The sequence below is a fragment of the Heterocephalus glaber genome, unplaced genomic scaffold, assembly GCF_053883595.1.
Source record: "Heterocephalus glaber isolate CG9 unplaced genomic scaffold, H.glaber_assembly_v1.0 deba00001481, whole genome shotgun sequence".
NCBI classification, from domain to species: Eukaryota; Metazoa; Chordata; class Mammalia; order Rodentia; family Bathyergidae; genus Heterocephalus; species Heterocephalus glaber.
In genome coordinates this window covers 56,101,499-56,115,905 of record NW_028258317.1, presented here as the reverse complement: position 1 = coordinate 56,115,905, position 14,407 = coordinate 56,101,499, and the positions used below count along the sequence as shown (strand labels likewise).

Sequence of the window (14,407 nt, the reverse complement as noted above, 5' to 3'; positions counted from 1 at the left end):
ACAAGAAGGCTATTGATTTTTGTGTGTCAACCTTGTATTCAGCTACTCTAGTAATTTGATTAAGTCTGTGAGATTTTTGATGGATTTCTTGGGGTCTTCTATATAGAGTATCATGTCATCTGCAAAAAATGACAATTTAACTTCTTCATTTCCTATCTTTGTTCCTTTTATTTCTCTTCTCCAATTGCTGTGGCTAATGTTTCCAAAACTATATTGAACAGGAGTGGTGACAGTGGATATCCTTGTCTTGTTCCTGATTTTAGCATGAAGGATTACAGTTTTGACCATTCAGTACGATGTTGGTTGTTGGTTTTTCATAGATGGCTTTTATCAGGTTGAGATAAAGACCATCTATTCCAATTTTCTGTAGGTTTTTTTTTCATGCATGAGTGTTAGATTTTGTTGAATGCTTTGTCTGAATCTACTAAGATGATCATATGTTTTTCTATCCTTGGCTCTATTGATATAGTGTATTACATTTACTGATTTGCATATGTTGAACCATCCCTACATCCCTGGAGTGAATCCCACTTGGTCAGGGTGTATGATCTTCAAGATGATATTCTCCATTCTGTTTGCCAGTATCTTATTGAGGATTTTTGCATCTATGTTCATTAGTGAGATTGGCCTATACCTCTCTTTTTCAGTTTGGTCTTTCTTTGCTTTGGGGATCAAGGTAATGCTTGCTTCCGTTAATTAATTAGGGAGTATTGCTTCCTTTTCTATTTCACTGAAGAATTTAAACAGTACTGACAATAGCTCCTCTCTAAATGTCTTGTAGAATTCAGCAGTGAAGCCTTTAGGACCCGGGCTTTCTTGTTGTTGTTGGCAAGTTTTTAATTACATTTTCAATTTTGTTGATTGATATTGGATTGTTTAGAATTTTTAGATCTTTTTCATTAAAGTTTGGTAATTCATATGAATGTAGAAATCTGTCCATTTCTTCCGTGTTTTTCATCTTACTGGCATACAGGTTCTCAAAGTAGGTAATGATGAACCTCTGGATTTCTGCTGGGTCTATTGTAATTTCACCCTTTTCACTCCTAATTGCACGAATTTGGGACTTTTCTTTCCTTTTTTTTTTTTTTTGATAAGGTGGGCTAAGGGTTTGTCAGTTTTGTTTATTCTTTGGAAGAACCAACTCTTTGATTCATTGATTTTTTTGTATCATTCTTAGTCTCCATTGCATTGATTTCTGCTCTGATCTTTATAATTTCCTCCCTTGTATGAGCTTTGGTTTTGTCCTACTCTTCTTTTTCTAGAAGCTTGAGGTTCACCATTAGGTTGTTTATTTTAGCTTGCTCTGTTTTCCTAACATGGCTATTCACTCCTGTGAATTTCCCTCATAAGACTGTTTTCATTGTGCCCTATAGATTCAAATGTTGTATTTGCATTGTCATTTAATTATAGAAACTGTTTAATTTCCTCTTTAATTTCCTCTGTGACCTATTGGTTGATCAGGAGGGGGTTGTTCAACTTCTGCGTGTTTATGAAATTCTTACAGTTTCTTTTGCTATTGATCTCCAATTTCATTGCATTATGATCCTATAATATACAGAGGATAATTTCAATTTCTTTGCATTTACTTAAACATGTTCTGTGAGCAGGTATGTGGTGTATTTTGGAGAATAACCCAAGTGTTGCTGAAAAGAATGTGTATGCTGATTTTGTGGGGTGACACTCTGTAAACATTTAAGTCCATTTGTTCAGGAGTTTGGCTGAGTGCTAGTATTTTGCTGGGTTTTTTTTTTCTAGTTCATCTGTCTAATTATGATAATGGTGTATTGAGGTCCCCCATTACTATTATATTAGTGCTTACTTGATTTTTGCTGTCCATTAATATTTATTTTATATAGTTGGGTGCACTAGTATTTGGTGCATATATATTTATGATTATCATCTTTTCTTCTTTGATCATTCCCTTTACAAGGATGTAGTGACCTTCTTTGTCTCTCTTAATTAGTCTCGGTTTGAAATTGATTTTGTCTGCTAATAGGATAGCTACTCCTCCTTTTTTGGAGGTTCCTTTCACATGGAGTATTGTTTTCCAACCTTTAACTTTCAGGGTATGAGTTTCTTTTTGAATTAAGTGTGTTTCTTGCATGCAGTAAATTTTGGGTTTTGCTTCTTGATCCATTTTGCCAGTGTATTTGTTTTTATTGGTGAATTGAGGCCATTAACATTGATGGTTATAATTGATACGTATTGAATTATTCTTGTCATGATCTTTTCCTTTTGTTGGATTCCCTCAACTTTTGCATTTAATTTCTTGTCTTGCCTAATGGATTCAGTCTGTTGGGCTTCCTGGGGTTGTGACCCTCCTTGTCTTTTCCTAGGATATTGTTTAAAAGTTTTTGGAGAGCTGGTTTGGTATTCATGAAGATCTTCAGGTATGAAAGTATCTTATTTCTCTATTGATTTTGAAACATAGTTTTGCAGAATACATCAACCTGGGTTAAAAGTGGTTTTCTTTAGGGCTTGAAATATTTCAGTCCAGGCTATTCTTGACTTCAGGTTTTGTGTTGAGAAGTCTGCTGTAATTCTGATGGACTTTGCTCTGTATATGATTTGTTTCTTTTCTCTAGCTGCTTTTAATATTTTCTTCTGTTGGGTTTCTGGAATCTTTACCACTATATGCCAAGATGTAGATTTTTTTTTTTTTTTTTGATCATGGCTAGTTGGAGTCCTATATACCTCACTTATCTGCATGTCAAATCTATTTCCCCTGCTTTGGAAGTTTTCTGCCAGTGTTTCTGTGAACAGGTTTTTTTTAATGTTGTTTTCACTCTCTTCTGTTTTTTCGTTGACTCCAATCGGCCTTATATTATTCTTCTTTGCATCATCTAGTAGGTGCTGGATTGATTCCTCATGGTCCCTTGCTATCTTTAAGACTTCTTTTCTTTTCTGGTCACTAACTGCAATCCTATCTTTTATATCTGATATTTTGTCTTCTCCTTGGCTCATTCTGCTGTGTACACTTTCAATAGAGTTGTTAATCTCCTGCATATCTGTTTGTATCTGTTTTGTGAATTCCATTTCTTTCCTATGCTGGGATTGCATCATGTTCCTGAGCTCCTCTATTTTTTTTATCTGTGTCCTTTGTAGAATTATTAATCATGTTTTTTTACTATGGTCACTATCTCTGTTGTTATCTGAGAAATTATTTCTGAATTCATTTTTTGGAGATCCCTTTTCATTGCCAAATCAGGGAGTCTAGGTGGTTGAGTTTTGAATTGTTCCATCTCACTCCCTGCATTTCCCTTTTGGGATCTGGAAGTCTGTGTTTGCATCTTGTTTATGTATAATCTCATTTCTATTTTCTGTTACTGTTGAAGTTTTTGGTTGAATTTGTTATTTGCAAATTGCTTATTGCAAGTATCTTCATTGCTAGTATTTAGCACCTTTAGGGAATGGTTACTTCTTGGATTGTCTTCCTGGTACAGTTGACCTTTTGGTTTTGAGTCTGCCATTGTCTTTAAGCAGTCACAGTCTTGCTATACCAGTAAAGGCAATTGACTAAAGTAATCACATCACTTTGGCCAAAGTAATACAATCAGCAATAACAATAGCATCAAACGCAGCTTAGAAAATGACACAATGTGGTAGCTGTTATTCTGACACTTTTAATTGCATGAACTAGACTTGTGATTATATATCAAAATGAAAGACCATCCAGAAATACATTTACAGATAGTAGGCCCTTCAGTAAAGCATTTTTACCCTCCAGGAAGAAGACTTAGAAGGAGTTGGGAGGGAGGGTAGAGAGATAGAAGGAGAGGTTAGAAGTAGGGCTAGAGAACACAGAAGGATGACACAAACTTTAGGAAACTGGTGAAGACAGAAGTAAAAAAGAGAAGGAAGGAAAAGAAACAAGAACAAACTAACACCAACAAGAAAACTTGAAACTCTAGTCACACTTTTTTAACAAGAACAATCAAGAAAATAAGAGACTAGGATAAAAACAGTAGTAAGAAAGGAAAGAAATGAAGAGGAAGAAAAGAGAAGTAAGAGAAAAGAAAAAAGAAAGAGAGAAAGATAAAAAGTTTCTCTTGGAGTCCTGACTCTGCTATTGCTAGTATACAACATGGTCAACAGTGTGCAGATCTGAGTCCATCAATCTCAGCAAGCCAGCTGTAGTCCAGTGAGATTCAGGCTGGTTTCCTGCTGCGAGGCCAGAATTGGGCTTCCTAACCTCCTGAGGGCTAGATCTCTACAAGGTTCTACTGCAGGTTTGAGCCACCCTTCCCCCATAGCAGCTCCAGGTTCGGTATGAGATGTTGGTCCCAGCAACTCCCTGATTGCTGATTGCTGTACTCTGCTTTATCTTCCCTCTCCTAGTGGGCTTCAAATTTCAACAACACCAAGCCTCAGAGAGGTTCTCTCTCTGCTACTCACCACTGCACCATCTTCCAGAGCTCATAGCAATGGTGCTATGGCCCCACCTGCCTCTGGGACATAGATAAGGATCCCAGGGAAACCCTTGAGACGGGCATGGGGGAGCCATCCTCACGGTGGGAACCAGACCAGAGGCCACATGCCTAGTGGCTGGTGGACAAATGTTATTTTTTTATGCACCCTTAGCCCTTGTGACTTGGTATTTCTTTTGCCAAGGGATGGGTGGGAAACACTTCAATCAGTGTACTTCAAACCCTGCTCATCTTTAGATTTTGGCTGCCTTACCCCTCTATTCAAGCCCCTGATATCTCTCTCTCTCTCTCCCTCCCTCCCTCCCTCCATCCCTCTCTCTGTCTCTGTGTCTGATTCTGTCTATCTCTGTCGCTGTCTCTTTCTCTGTCTCTCTCTCTCCCTGGCTCTCATTAATAACACACATAATCCCTACTCATTTTTCATATCACATTTTTACTTACTACTTTTTTTTTTTTGGTACTGGGGATCGAACTCGGGTTCTTAGGCTTGCGAGGCAGGCAGTGGAACCACTGAGCTAAATCTCTGGCCCTTTACTTACTATTTTTAAAACTCTCCCTGTCCCATGTATGCCTCATTAAAATTTAAGTTTTACCCTGTTACTAAACTCTTCCTCACCTAATGAAGTTCACTTTTGTCTACATGCCTCCTAAGAACACTTCAATGATTCTCCTCCTCAAGCTCCTTAGGTGGTTTATTGACCATTTGGCCCCAATATCCTTTTCCAACCTGTGGTCCTCTTGTTCCTTTAGGTTACCCATTGTGTTGGCCTCATTCTACTGCTTCAAATGGATGCCCTTCTTTATTCCACACCTTTACTCATTAGCTTCCTCACATGGGAGTTTGCTATATTCTTCTTGTACTTGAAACTCTGGTTTACTACATCACCTCCTCATGAAGATTTCACTAGTTTCTCCAATTGTATGTACTCTTTTTTCCTAAAACAATGTGGTACTATTTAATAATAATTAATTATTTATCAATTCTGCTTAGTGTTAAAGTTAAATATCCACATATCAGCCCATGAAATTTCCAAAGAAAAACAAAAGACTTCATCATACCTGCCCTAGATTTTTACGTCAGCTTTTCAAAACTTGCTGATACTGCCTTCTCCTTACCCTAAAAGCAACAATTCTATATCACTTTCTGCTTTATCTCTCTAAAATAGGAGAATATAAGTCTCATTCTGTAAGAAATATACTCAGAATTCTACCCTTTTAAAGTTTAATTTTATTAAACAGAATAAAAGCAAAATATACAGAGTTGATTTTGTTTTGTTAGCCTTGTGGTTAGACTTTCCAAATCCTCCTTGATTCCTTTTATCTTTAGGTCTATGATACATTTTGGTTTCAAATTCCAAATAATATGAGCTTGATACATTATAGTTTTGTTTTACTCCCTTCATCTAATCTCTTTTGGTGAAAAAATCATTACAACATGTATATACTATCTTATTTTGGTATCAGAATCATGTATCTGAACTGCACATAAAATTGTTTTTCAGATTAAAGTCAGTTAATGTTTTTCTAAATGAAATTAACTTGACGTAAAATGCAGTTCATCTAGTATCCTTCATGCAACTGAGTCAGTGAGCTGCAGATATTCCCAAATCACCAGCCCTGGCTCTGCATTGTACACTTCTAGCCTCTAATTCAGGAAAACAGTGTGAACCCAAGTGTGTTTGAACTTGCGCTTATATTTCCATAATCCAGAATGGTCATGCTCCATTTTATCAGGAAAGTTTTTGTCAAATAATGAGCAAATATTGGAGATGTACTTTGGAAGATACAGGGGGAAAATGTGAGATGAGTTAGTCCTGATCCTGCCTCCTGGAGTGTACAATCTAAGACAGTGATGGTGAACCTTGTAGAGATGAGAGCCCAAACTGCAACACCAAACCCACTAATTTATCTCAAAAGGCCAACACTGCAATTGTCTGAAGACTGACATTTAGTTTTGAAAAAAACAATTCATACACTAACATCTTTTTTCTTAAAAGAAAACCAAATACCATTCATGTTGTATGTTCACCACCACTGATCCAAGAGGAGCATGTAATTATATAGAGATCAGCCAGTAAGGTTAGACTGTACAAAGAGCCAAAGAAGTGCTTCAGTCATTACATTGTGTAGTGAGACTCATGGGAGACAAGAAGGTGGGCTGAATGAACCCATTTTGAAGAATAGAATGAGATAGAACTGGTGGAAAAAAAGAAAAAACAATGTGCAAAGAAAAGGACCAATCTTGTGATTTTTACAACAGAATAAAGAAACTGCCCCACACTGAGAGCTCCTGTTGAATTCAGTCATAGATAAGGTCTGACAATGAAAATGAAGTTGGTTTGTGGTGAATTTTGATCCCTTAAGAAAGAAGCTTGAACTATATTCTAGATCAAATGGATGCTTCAGAAATATGGATTTCAAAGTACCAAAAATTCAAGTAGAGAAACCAGACTCTATGAGTTAGCCCATTGTCTACTTTAGTAAACCAAGAATGGGATCAGAAGACTTTAGAGCACTAGGCAGTAGTATCCTTTTATTTAGGAATTACTTACATCTCCCACAAATAAACCTTTCAGGAATAAGACAGAACTCAGTATAGATAATGATTACTGAAGTAGCTGTAAAGGCTGCGTATTTCACCATTATTTTCTACCCCTGAGCTATGGAGAATTTAGGAACTAACTTAATTACTCTTCTATACTTTAATTTTCTTAGCTTCACATTTGGGATTTGCCTTCTAGCTACGGGTGTGACCACATGTACTTGAAAAATCATTATCCTTTAAATATATATATATATATATATACACACATATATATATACACACACATATATATATATACACATATATAATTTTTCTTTTTTTTTTTTTTGGTACTGGGGATTGAACTCAGGTCCTTGGCTTGCAAGGCAGGTGGCGGAACCACCGAGCTAAATCCCTGGTCCAATTATATTGAGTGGTTATGTAAAGTAGTCTAGGCCAATGAATGTTTATCGTAATAGTTATGAAATCTGTTTTAGGTCTGTTGAAAAGATGTATCATGGTAACAACCTGATTTTCTGTTTCCTGTTGGCCTTCAGCAAGTTTAGAGAAAACTGAATGACATTATAAAAGAAAATATTCCTCCATCCTATTTAACCATATGTTAAGTATATTCTAATTATGAATTTTAGGTCCAGGATAGTTGGAATAATATATATGTACAGTAGATATCAACTATAACTTTGCATTATTGATTAGAAACTACGAATGTTATGCATACTCTTAGAATTCAAGTGTTTTATTTTATTTGGAGAAAAAATCAATGGGAATGTCAAGAGAATTTCTAAATTGATTTCTAGTCTTTTAATTTTGGATATATTAGACTTAAAGAGATGCATCGTATTATCTTTGATAAACAACAACCAGTTTCCTGGATGCAGTTTAATGCCCAGGTCTTATTTTTGAAAAACTCTGCCTTTTCAGAGTAACAGTTATTATGCCTTAATATGTTTGGTATAAAGCTATGGATTTTTTTCTTAAAAAACAATCTTCTCTAATAATTTCTGCCTTAGATCAAGTCATATTTTACTAATGGACGAAAGAAAGACCTATTACCTGTAAATGCTAATAGATTTTGGAGTCTGTTTGGAGCCTGATTCCCTCTAATAATGTCCTCTAAATTCACCTTATCACTTCAGTACTACCATAGAGCCCAGTAGGCAAGCACCTCTATGGTCTTATAAGGGAAACCGATACTTTCCTTGTGTCAGAGATCTTTGAACAGGTCCCATTTTCAGGGCACAAAGGTTTTCTTTTAAGATATTGCAAAGGAGAGGGAAGATAATCAGAGTCCCCATATAACTTTTCCTGTGTGGATTTCCAACTTTGAAAGGCATGCTGACACAAGGGGAGTGATGAATATTCATGTAAACATGCAGGGAGTAATGTATGTTATAAATCTCTTCTTAACTTTAGGAGCCTAAAAGAGTACCAAAGACTGTGGAGGGGGAAAAGGACAAGAAGGGAAAGAAACAGATGAAAGAAAAGATGAATAAACAATAAAGGGAATGTGGAACATAATTAGGTGGGTTTAAAAGCATCAAAGGTAGATCTCTGGCAGCAACCTCAAGCTCAAACCCTGATGCTCCAATGCAAAATGTTGATCAGAAAATATTTCCACTTTTTTCATAAATTTCAGTTTATCTCATTTCATTCCCCCCTCAAATACCTTCCTTTCCCTATGTACAAAAGCTTTGTTTCCATTTTTTCTTTCTATTTTCACTTTTTTTCTTGTTGTTTTCATTCTTTCCCCCCTTCCATTTCTACTTTTTAAGGAAGAAAAATGTAAAAGGCAATTAAAGAGGAAATAATAGATGTAAGAAAACTAACTGTAGTCAGAGGAATAAAAATAAATATGAGAGAATGACTAAAACAAAATAGCAGAAATAGAATTTTCCTTTCATTTCTGTTTTGTATTATAATCTGAGTTCAGTAATGTGAATGTATACTCTCTTCTCTGTATTTAATACGTCCTTTAGCCTTTTCAGGTTAGCCAGGGTAAAAGAAAAGTTACCACATTTTCTTTGAGCCATACTGTCACTGTATCCTGCAGACATCAACAGTGCTTGTCAGTCACTTCTGTGCATCAAGGATATGCCATGTACTGAGGAATTAAGCTGTAAAGACTCAAAAATTCAGTACCTATTTCCCATTTAACAGTATTATGACCCAAAGCCACAATTGTGTCTATGTAATTCATTTTCCTTCTAGAGAAAATACCAGAGGTAGAGCATCATCCAGTTGTTTATTTATATTTCTTCAACTTCTAAAAAATTTCAGAAGTTCAGTGGAAATAGTCTGATAATTTAACTTAAGGTGGCAGAGTTATCAGTTCAAGCATAAGTTGAGAGATGTGATATTTACGCATATTTCTAAGGAACAAATTCTTTTTAATAACTCTAATATTATAATAATTCAAGTAAAGATATAAGAAAATCAAATATCGGCAGGGGATGTGGCTCAGCAACACCATATCTTCCTGGCAAGTGCGAGGTCCTGAGTTCAAACCCCAGTACCCATAAAAAAAAATCAAATATTAGCACCACTTTACATACCTTCCAAGCAGTGCAGCTGAGTTTGTGTGAACTTTTGATACATTCATTAACACACATAAAAACACTCAAAATATAGTGGTGCCATGAAACTCAGGTTTATGTGACTACAGTAGAAGCCCTTATCTACAGGGGAAATGTTGCAGCACCCCCGTTGATGCCTGAACTCACTGGTAATACTGAACCCTATTTAGGCTGTTTCTCTCTATACTCTGATAACATCTAATTTATAAATTAAGTGATGTAAGAGATTAGCAAAATAATAAAATAGCACTATCTTAACTGAGCCTCTTGAGCTTTAAAAGGTCTGGGGTCAAACCCTTCCTTTCAGTTGAGTCAGCAATAAGACTGAGTGGTCCCAGAGTACCCATCACAGGCTCCTATACATCATGCCATTGTCTCTGCCCATGAGTCCCAGGTAATTCGAATTCTAAGAGGGAAGGAGATTAAGCTTGATACTGGAGCCTTGTTCTTTGTTTTCTGTTAATCCCAGCCTGCTTTTCTCAGTCAATAGGACCATCAAAGTGAGAGAAGAGACCACCCCTGCATATGGAATTGGGTGACTACGGGTTAACCAGGTAACTGTGCTCTTTGTAGAATGTCCCTGAGTAGCCATGACAACTTCTGTAATTTGAAGTTGTAATCACCAAAGGGGCATAACAGACTCAGAAAGTCCAGCCGAACGCTGCTCTCCCCTTCTCCACTGCTGTGCTTTATGTATATCCTGCTTGCTGTATTCCCAGGGAAACTCCAATGGAATTAAGCTTCCTAGATGTAAAAAGAGGACTATAAGGAAGCACAAATTTCTTCTTGGGGCTCTTGAGATATTGATAGGAGTCACTCACTGAGCTCCCTGCATCATTAAAAGCTACTGTTTGCTCCTATCTTTATATTAAAGAATTGTCCAGGTCTTTACTGTTTCCTGCTGCAAGAGGTATAACAAGGAAACCTATAGCCATATATTTTTCATAGCCCTTTAGCTACATTTGGCACAATTTCTATTCTCTCATACATTTCTAATTAGGCCAAAAAGCCCACCCTCTCTGGTAGGATGAGATATCTCTTCTAAAAACCACTGTTTACATGCACTCAAGATTAGGGCTCTGCCTTCCCCTAGTAGACAAAGAGTTAACCCAAAAGTCTGGCCTATTCAGAAAAAAATAAAATGTGTGAAATGCATTACCTGTGCTCACTCATTACTTTTTTTACTCACCAAAGAAAATATCTGTTGAGATTTAAAGGTTAAAAAAGGATTATAGCCCATAATAAACAAAAGTAGAAGGCCTCCTTAACCCTTGTCATAGCCCTGGCACATTCAAGAGCCCAGTGGAGAGTGGAGACTATTTCAAGATCTTTGACTAGTAAATTAGGCAGTAGTAACTTTACATCTTATGGTTCCTAACCTGTGCACCTTTTTATCTGAGATTCCTGAAGATACTGCTTGGTTTATCATTTTAGACTTAAAAGACACATTTTTTTTTTTGGTATACTCCTCCACCCTGACTCACAATTTCTTTGTACATTTAAAGACCCCTCTGATCAGGATGCTCAGTGTATCTCAGTATCCTGTTGCCCCAAGGGTTTAGAGACAGCCCTCACTTATTTGGACAGATCTCCTTCTATCCAAAGACCTACAATATGTGGATGACATCCTCTTATGTGCCCCTTCTGGGAAACCTCAAACTAGGGCACCCAACCCTATTAAACTTTATACCCAAGAGAGAATGCAAGGTTTCTTGATCTAAGACCCAACTTTGTAGCTCCTCTGTAGAACACCTTGGTCTAATTCTCTCCAAGGAAACTTACAGGTCATGGAAAGAGGGTATTAAACCCATTACTTCTTTCCCCCTTTGAAAACCTTAAAATAATTCAGGGGATTTGTGGGCATCATAGGCCTTTGTCATTTCTAGAGTCCAGGTTTTGGTGAGATGGCAAAACCGCTTTATCAGTTAATCAAAAAACCTCAAAAATCTAATACTTGTATTTTAATTTGGGAACCAAGCTCTCAGCAGGCTTTTCAAAAACTCAAGCAAGCGGTTCTACTCCTTTCTACATTAAATCTTCCTGCAGGGCAGTACTTTAAGTTACATGTTTCTAAGTAAAATGAAATCACCCTGGAAATCTTAATCCAGGGCTCTGGGCCTACACAGTAGGTGATAGGAAATTTGAGCTGGAAACTGGACATGATGACGAAGAGCTGGCCAGCCTGTTTTGGAACTGTGACAACAGTGGCCCTCCTGGATCTGACAGCCTCTGAACCAACCTTAAAAAAGGATCTTACTGATTTTACTCCTCACAATGTAGCCATAATCCTCTCCTCTAAAGGGAGTTTATGGCTCCCTGGTAATGGACTTCTTAATACATGGATGGCACTGCTTACTAAAGCCCACTGAGTTCTGGTTCAAGAATCTTTCACAAAGAAGGTAATGTCTTAGGCTTGGTAATATTTTAAGAAATAAATTAATGAGACAGAGTCTTATAAAATTTAGAATTTATCATGCAATTAGCCCACTAAACCAGACTATCGTTTTAAACAAAGCTTAATTTCTGTATTTGCAAACCGCTCTTCACAAAAGTTTAGGTAAATTGACCTTTTATGCTTCAAACCTTATGGAAACCCAAGACAAAGCAGCACATACAAGCTGTACTGACCTTAGTATACTGAATCTTCAAATCAGTCAGTGAGGCAGGTATGGCTGCTTTTGCTGAGGACATTTCTGGTTCAGCTCCTGGAACACAGGTGACAGGCTCAGCAATTTGAATTCTGATACAGCACTGGGCTTTATTCTTTCCTTTTTATGTGCACTGGCTAAAGTTTATTTGCATATTGGGATATGATTGGATGAACACACTGGGAGCAAAAAATGAAAGGACACTACTTATTTGTAACATCAAGAGCAGAAAACTTTTGACTTTGAACCTAAATTCTTAAGGAACCACACCCCAACGTTGAAATTGTATCAGGAGACAGGGCACAATTTGCAGATGAATTAATTTGGAAGAAGAAACCTGTGATAAAGATATGCAGCACAGCTGCTCTTGCCACAAAGCCAACTTAATATTATTACTATAATTATCATTATTATGATGATTATTACTGGCTATTCATGCATTTTATGCTACTGTGTTACTTTCTACTCTCTGAAAGACTTGGAATCAGAGAATCTGAGAATCGAGAGTCCAAAAGGGCAGTTGCTCTCAGTGGAAGATGGGAGGAAAACCCCTCACCAGGAGTCTCAGGACAAGGCCTGCAGCAAAGCAGCCATCTCCCAGAGAACCAGGGGTTGGAGGGGAACAAAGGCCCTCTAGGCGCTACCCTAAGCCAGCTTTTTAAGCCTAATTGTTCAGGGATATTTTCAGTGCTGGGTGAGTATACCTACTGTGATTTCAGAAGCCCTAAATTATATTTATTTTCTGTGCAGAAACAGAAGAGTCAGCAGGCATACAGTACAGAGTCCCCACAATCAGCAAAGTGACAAAGTCATTTGTGAAAATCCATTTAAAACTAAAGGAAATTCTGGTTTTGAAAGGTGTTTGCCTTTGTCAATCACTGCTATAGACAAGCATACAAAAATTTGAAACAAGACTCCTAAGTAATTCAAATTCTTGGTGTTCAAGCTGGAAACTTGCAATAAGCACCATTTAAAAGTGACCTAGTCTCATGTTAAGTACCCTGTTTTATTGCATTGAAGCTCCCAGCAAAAATTCTAATAAGAACAAGATAAATGTTTTGGATGCTCTGATTATTATGAATTAACAGAAAGAATTTCCTTCCAGTGAAATTGCTAACTTCCCTGAATATGGATTGAGATGGGAAAGCTATTATTGATTAGTTTTCTCAAAATAGAAATAGGAATCTTAGTTTTCTTTCCGTCTTCATTTGGTATCCCCATTCTGTAGACCTAGAAAGAGTGAGTGGCTTACTGATAATTACAGATCTAATAAGCACAAGGCCAACATTTCAGTGTCATTTCAGGCCTGTCTGTCCCCAAAGCCCAGGTCTGGCCCTGACCCCCACCCCACTTCACCTCACCCATAAGAAGATTCCCAGATAGGTTCAAGAATCAGCAGCTGTGCTGCTCCCTGTGCATAGTCACCCACCCAGGTGCTTAAGCCTAACTTTTTATTCATCTAAGGCGGGAACTGGCACACCTTTTTTTGTTATGGGACAGATCATAAATACCTGTAGGTTCCTGGGCCAGAGGATTTCTGCTATAACTTCCTCTACTTTGTTTAAAAGAAAATGTAGACAGTAGCTAAATTAATGAGTGCAGACATTTTTCACTAAAATTTTGTTTACAAAAAGGTGGAAGGCAGGAGACATTTTTGTGGCATAGGCCAGTCCTCTAGATTCTAAGGCAATTCCATTCCATTCCAAAGTCCTAGACTACCCTGAACCTCCTACTTGATGAACAGATAGACCTTTCTGTGTCCTTTCAACATTTCTCCTTTTCTCTCTCAAGGCTTTTCTTCTGATAAGTATAACTGTTTTCTCTTTCATAAATGTGTTTTGAGTTAAATGCACAATTACGCAATGTCTGTTATGTAACATGCAGGGGGTGCTGCAGCCAGGCGCAAGCAGCTGTGTTTTGCTGCTTTTTTCTGCCCTCGGCTTCACAGTTGTTTGTAGATTCAAACACTGGTGTATCTGAGGTCCAGGCAGTGAAAATACCAGGCTTCATAACTCATTTGGCATGTCATCTCATTCTTTGGATGAGCACATTTTTGTTTGTTATGCTGCTGGACAATTTCATAAGAATAGTCTCTCTATAATAGGCATTACCGAGTGGGGCATGGGGATGCACACCTGTAATTTCAGCAAAAGGGAGGAGGAGCAGGAGGCTCACCCTGAGGTCCAGGCCAGCTTGGGCTACATAGTGATTTCA

General features: G+C 37.4%; 1 pseudogene across 1 annotated transcript in view; it reads right to left on the bottom strand.

The window, feature by feature from the left end:
- Positions 1–12,306, bottom strand: part of LOC101705109 (aldehyde dehydrogenase 1A1-like) — a 64,223-nt pseudogene extending 51,917 nt beyond the window's left edge. Inside the window, exon 1 of the transcript XR_015440123.1 lies at positions 12,174–12,306. The product of XR_015440123.1 is annotated as an aldehyde dehydrogenase 1A1-like (transcript). The remainder of the gene's footprint in view (positions 1–12,173) is intronic.
- Between the last annotated feature and the right edge of the window lie 2,101 nt (positions 12,307–14,407).